The sequence below is a fragment of the Empidonax traillii genome, unplaced genomic scaffold (genome assembly GCF_003031625.1).
Source record: "Empidonax traillii isolate 1590-97213 ecotype Southwest subspecies unplaced genomic scaffold, ASM303162v1 scaffold61:size1379657, whole genome shotgun sequence".
NCBI classification, from domain to species: Eukaryota; Metazoa; Chordata; class Aves; order Passeriformes; family Tyrannidae; genus Empidonax; species Empidonax traillii.
This window is the reverse complement of record NW_020955254.1, coordinates 513,760-520,892: the sequence shown is the minus strand read 5'-3', so window position 1 is coordinate 520,892 and position 7,133 is coordinate 513,760.

Here is a 7,133-nt window from a genome sequence, read left to right as displayed (position 1 = left end):
TCGGGACTCATGACACGTACTGTATGTACTTACCCCCAAGCTGTATGGAAGAGGAGGGTGTGCTGGGTATTCCTCTGAGTATTAGAATAAATTTATCCTCGTATCTTTCTATTAATAAATCAGAACATGTCTTTTTTATTTGTGTGAATAATTGTAGCAATTATCAGGGTTACAGAAGAGGGCTTTTCATTTATATATAAGCTCAACTAGGATATGAATAAGTACAGCAGATTTATTACATAAAGGTAACTTAGGCTTGATTCAAAAGAATGATCATAATTGTCAGGGCACATGTTCTCCTCACTATATTATCAGCACTGTATTGTGTCTTATAAGTTTAGTCTCTAGTAATTGTGACCTTAAATTAAAGTGAGCTTCATACCAGGCCACTGTGGTGGCACCTCTTTTTGAAATACCAGACATTTATAGCAATCAGCTACAAAGTTTCTTTAGAAAACAAACCCAAACTCTCCCAAGCAATTATTAAAAGTTCGCTATAGCAGTAGCAGGCTACTTTTCATTTTAGAGAGGAAAGTGTCAAGACTGACCTCAAAGTAAATTACTACAAGAAGGCATCTGTTAATAGCACATATGCACAGCAGGTATAATCATAGCTGGGGTTGCCCTAGCCCTTTCTTATGCATCTACGACTTAACACTAGGAATGCAAAAAGATGAATACATTAAAATATTTAAAAGTCCTGCCTGTCCTGCATCAAATGCAACCAGTTCTTTAAAAAATAGTGTGCTGATACATTAAATAATAGCAGGTTTTTTATTATATTTGGTTGATTATGGAGCATTTTCAAAACCTTTCCATTTGTGGCCACTCCCTCTACTTTTGAAAGCACAGTAGCACCCTTGTTTGAACAGACCATCTTTCTTATAGGATAAAAGGGTTACTAAGTCTTCATAACCTGTCAATCCTGAGGGGTTTTCCCCAGGAAAACTGGTAATAGTGCCTTATTATTTTGAATTGTGAGTTGGTTTAGAGGATGAAGATGGAAGTCCACTCAGGGCTGAGAGAGCAGCTTGTCAGAATAATTTTATCGGCATTTTTATTCTGACTGGAATGAGAATATCAGGAATGAGCAGCATCTAGATTTTATATAGTTCATACTGCAGCCTCTATTCACTCTGCTGCATTCATTTGTTATGATTTTTTTTTTTAAGAAAAAAATTAACGAGAGTGTTTCTTCTTTCTCTTCCTTCTCTCAGACACCATGTTGACTTTTTCCAAAATCTAGTATACAAAAACAGGCACATATAAACTTGAGATTACATTCCCAGGCTCTCTACCTTCCAAGACAAATATACCGACACGATAGGTACAGTGCATCTATAATTGAATTAGCCTTGGAAGCAATTTGCCCACATGGTACACTTGTAATATTCTTCCCAGAATAAATTTTTAACCATTTGATAATTAGCTTAGCCATACCTGTGACAACGAGTAAATTGTAAAACACCAGAACAGTATCTTAATTATCCTTTCTAAAGAGACCAAGCAATAATTTGCTTAATCGCAACAAGGGATGAAATAATGTAAGTAATTAAGTAAGAAAGTATTCCCACATGATTATACGCTTTCGTAATAATGTAAGAAAAAAAAGAATGAAGATGAGGCATTAAAAATGTATACCATATGATTTCATATATGAAATATGAAAACAGAAAACAACTGCTGATTGCAAATAATTACTAAAATATCAAATGGTCCTAGTAAACACAAACCCCAATTTTTAGCTACATAATTTCTCTAATCTTAGTCCCTTTCAATTCTGTAGCTCTACAACCTTTCACTGCAAAATTAAACCAAACCCTTCCCCCTTTCCAGGATAGACATAAGGGGAAAGCACTGTAGTTATTTAGTCTCAGTGATACTTCCTTCTTTTTTTTTTTTTTTTTTATTTTTTAATATGAAATACAGGAGGTTATCCTTGTATTCCACCACAGAAAGAAGAGATGATCTTTCCTAGAAGTCCAGGTAATTTCAAGAAATCTGTTTAGCTGCCTATTGCATGTAACTGTAAATACTTGATAAACAGATTGTGCTCATTTATTTTTACTTCTGTTCCTAAAATTAAAGCTAGTGCCTACCCTCCTTATCAGCTTAAAACTCTGAAAACAAATTTTCACATTCAATTAATCTTACACTCCTTGTTTAATGTAAAAGTATTTACCTTCACATATCCAATGCATATTATACTGCTGCAAGAATGTAAAAATGTGTCTCAAATCTGAAAATTAAATATTAGATACTACCACAGTAATGTATTAAGCATGATCAGCGAAGGAAATGCCAATGAATATGTGACAGAAATTATATGAGCCCACTGTATTTATTCCTTGACTTTTTTTCTCATGTATTTTTATTGTGAGGAGTAACAGATGAAAAATACAAGTGTTTGCTAATAGGATTCACATCTTATTATTGGTGCTGATTTGCAGTTTTCCTTAACTCGCCATGATTACTTTTTTAGAAGCTTTCACTTTTCCCCAGCTGATCCTCGTCTTGTTAGGCAGCATTAATGACACTTCAGTCATTGTGGCTTTCAAGCAGAGCCCTTCCAGAGTGAACAGAGAGTTGACATTTCCTGACATTTTCCCAACTAATTACAGGACAAATAATTAAGCATGTTCTCCTATGTAACAAATGAAGGCAAAAGCCGTCTGTCAGCGATGTTGATTGATGACACTCTGGGAGACTTTATCTGATGGGTCCTGCCATGCAGTAGAGGGGAAGCAAATTTATTAGAATGAACAATGCAAATTCTGAGTCATCTCATCCAGTTATGCGCCAAAGCAATATCCATGTCAAGGTGAATGTGACAATGAAAGCAAAATATTTGCATTTTGTGGAGCAGGTTGAAGGGGAAATCAGAGAGAGAAGATGACAGGCCTAATTATTTTGGCTCATACAGGCTAGGACAGCTGTTTCTGGTGTCCTGAACAAGGCTGTCACACAGGTAACTAAATAGGTCTGCATATAAGTCTGTATCCAACACTGTACGGAGATGTCTACCACTAATGACCAACGCTAATGTTACTGCCATCCCTGAAAAACAGTAAATGTGTCACAGTGCACCTTCTGCATGGCAGTCAACATTTCGCTACATAATTACTTGTTAGTGAATTAATTCCTATCTGTCAGTATCTATGCCAGTGTCATTTTTAGACCATTACGAAATTATGCCATCACTATAGCAACTGCAAGCACAGTTAAAAGGCAAAACAGTTCAGATACTCAAGAAAAGTGCCTAGTTAGGCAGAAGACTAATAATGTAAAATTCAAATTGTGATGTTGCTGTCTGCCATCCTAATTTTATTTATCTTGATTATGCGTTTGATCATTGATCATTAAACAATAATTTAAGGTTTCCAATTTCAATTCATGATTAATATTTAATATAATTAAAACCTCAGCCACAACAGTGTCTTTCCTATAAACAGACGCACACAGCGCTGTCATTGCAATTAATCAGGAGCTAAAAAGTGACATGCTCAAAAATGAATCCTAATATCAGAGTTTACATGCAAATAAGAATAACTGATGGCATCAGGATGTTCTTTTCCCCCTGCTTCCTTTGTGGATTGTAAACAATGCCAATATTAAAATCCTGTATCCTGACTCATTTCTCCTTTCTTTATTTATTTCTTGCACGCGTTCCATTTATCCAAGGAAAGTCAGGACCCATCTTACCATTATCACCATTACTTACAGATTTCAAGATGCCATCTTGTTCACAGAAATATATTCACAGGCTTAAGATAAATTATGTATATTAATCTGTCTAAAATCTTCCAGACTACTGAAATTTCTAATGACATGTAGAAAAAATATTGGCTGATATCTACAACTACCGTAAATGCATACAAGTTCAAGTTAAATTAGGGAATTTCTCATACAGAGAAAGCATTTCTTCATTTGCATCCTCTTCTATTTTATATAAATGTTCAAAGAAAGGAGACCAAATTCTTCTAGAAACTTTCAGCACGTATTCATCATGTCAATCTATCCAACATCATAGCTTTTGTTAGAGTGCAAATGTTACGGCGGTGCATTTCAAATGATGTATGACAGCAATACAGTGGCCTCGGCTACTCTGACTCTGAGTGGAAAGAGAATGTAGAGAAATAATATGAAATTCAAGAAATCAATAAGAGGCCAAACATGTCGGTGAGTTTTGGGTTGGGGATTTTTTGTTATGGTTTGTCTTTTTTTTTCCTTTTTTTTTTTTAATTTTTTTTTAATTGTTCTATTTTAAGAAAAAAAGAAAGTACACCCTATGATTCCATTTTCATTCCAGTGACAATAATATATGGCTAGTCAATTATCTTTGGGGTTAACTGTTTTGAAATATCTCCCTGGGATTAAAATATATATATATTCACAAACATTTTGGTTTTTTCTTTCAATGTATCTACTGTCTGCAAAAACAGATAGTTTTGAGAAAGTGAATATCTATTGTTTTCTTTTTTTCTTAGCATAGATATTGTTTTCATTACTACAGAATGTGTTTTTAGCGGGAAAATCAAATTAAAACTCAACCAATTACATGAAATTAAAAGACAATATTTTCCAGAAGAAAAACACATAATGATTATAATGCAGGTGTATAGATCATTAATATTCTTCACTTAAAGTTACCTGACAAATAAGTGCTTACTTTTGACTAAAAAAGGACCCTTTTATGAGATGAGAAACCTAATTACTAGCTCTTGCCACATGGAGGTATTTCTTTCACTAAGGTCTACAAAACGGTCAGGCTTCCTTCCTTCTCACTCTCTTGACTTCACACAGACCATTAGCATGATTGAACTGGATAAACTGCAAAAATGTCTAACTGCAGTATTGTTCTAAGATAGACCAATTCTCTGAAAGTGATGGGAAGATTTAATTTCTGTTCTGCTTAACAAGGTTAAAAAGAGTTCGGTTCTTGGTTAACACTGACCACTAAATGAGTAGGAATCAATAGTTCCTCACTAATGCCACAGTAAGCCAACTCCTTTATTGACCTTTCCATTAACACTAAGGAGATGAAATGCAAAAAAAAATAAATAGACTAATCATTTTAATTTTTTAACACCTACCAAATCAAGTGCTTCACTGGAGTTTCGGTGCTCTTCTGCCAGTCCTCTCGTGCGTCTACCGTCTTTTATGTGTTATCAGATTTCAAAAAACCTTGCTTAAGATTTATTTATTTGGTGATCATGTCTAAATTGTGTGCTTAACCCAGGAAGAGCTAGAAATCAAAAACAAAGAAAAAAGGTAGAAATGAAACAAAGAGGTTTTGTCCAATTAAAAAACTTTTTGTATATCACAGTCACTCAGAGATACTTTTCAGACAAGTAAACAATGAATTAACTTGATAGGGATGATATACAAATTTGATACAAAGAGCCAATGGGAGAGTTTCTGTCTAATGATCCCAGTCAATCTAATTAATGTATTCTGCTACATTACATTTTAAGAAGTGACCATTGTGTAATACACTTTGAAATATGCACAAGCTAATGGGATAAGATGCAAAAATTATTATGCTGACAGTAAATCATATTACATTCCTAATAAGCATTAACTAGATAACTAGGTCAAAGCAGTATTATCTTAATTGATTTTTCAAAAGAAACCTGACAGAAAAATGTCAATGCTCGAATATTTCTTCATGCATCATTAAAACAAGATTGGCTTTTAACAAAAGAAGAATCCTTCACAGAATTGATTCTTGCTTCAGGCTGCCTGCAAGTAAGTGTATTACATAAAAATCTATACAGGATATTAAAACAACACCACTCTGCAAGACAGTTACAATTAAAAGCTGACACCCCCCCCATCATGTGTCTACTACAGTAGCTTGCCAGTAAATGTATTTAAAGTCTTCAGAACCAGTATAAACCATACATGTAAATCATTCAGTTTTACTATTTGGGTGGGTGGGACACACACACACATACACACACACACTAATCAGAGCTTCTAATTGAATCAGTATATTAACAACTCACCCGTTTCATTACTATACAGCAATCAAAGAAACATGTAAGAAAACACAAAAAATGCTATCTTGGAGATATAACCATAAACGCAAGCTCTGCATCTAATAAAATGGATATTTCAGTGTGAAGACAGCACCATTCTGACATCAGAAATTTCCAGTAGGGATTGTCAGGTAAAATGCAATATGCAGAACAAATAGTATATTATATCATGCTGTATAGGTTCAAACAACAGATCATGTTGGAGACACACATATAGATTGATCAGAAAAAGATTGACTGATCCATCTGAACACAAGTAAACCTTGTGTGCTCATAAACCTAAAAATTATGAATTAGTACATTTGTGGCTCTGTAGTACATCAGGCATTAGTTTTGTCTAAATAATTAGTTCAGTTGTTTGTACTGTTTAGTTTTGAAGTTATAAGTAAAAAATGCATATAATTTCTGATAATTTTTAATATATTATTTATACAAGAACTTCCTTAGAAATATGTAATACTGTTATGAGTTACTCAATGCAAAATAACTTGATGGCTACATATTTTTTTTCTTAAAAAAGCTTGAGTGCCTATATGGGTTTTTCAGCATCTAAATTTTTACTTAATGCTGAACAAATTTTAGTGCCCTCGATGCAGTTTGTGAGTCATTACCACTTCTAAAAGTAAGGAAAACATTACAGTAGAAATTTTAAAACATTATTTCAGGGACCCAAGCTTCCCAAAGGCTGGTCTCAGTCCTTGAAACAGAGAGAAGGGATAAGGCAAGGTAAGTCTTCCAGTTCCATGAAGACCTAGACTCCAGAGGATGACTTGGAGAATGAACCTGATTAAGGAGGTGGCTCTCTCCTCCAGCAGCTCTGTCCCACTTAGATCTAGAGATTTTTTTTTTATATCACCACCTCATTTGAATGTTCAGTTTTACATAATTTTTCTGAGATTTCAAAGTAGGAAATGTCAGGAATGTGGTTCTCTTCTAACTCATCTCTTTTTTAAGTCAGGTGTAAAAGCTGATGTAAATTTCCTAGGAAGAATGGGGCCTGACAGTCTCTGGGTAACATTAGCCCAAATTATCATGGATTCTGTGAAAGACAGTTTTGAAGCAAGTAGTAGTGTCCTTTTCATGTTGTTAAAT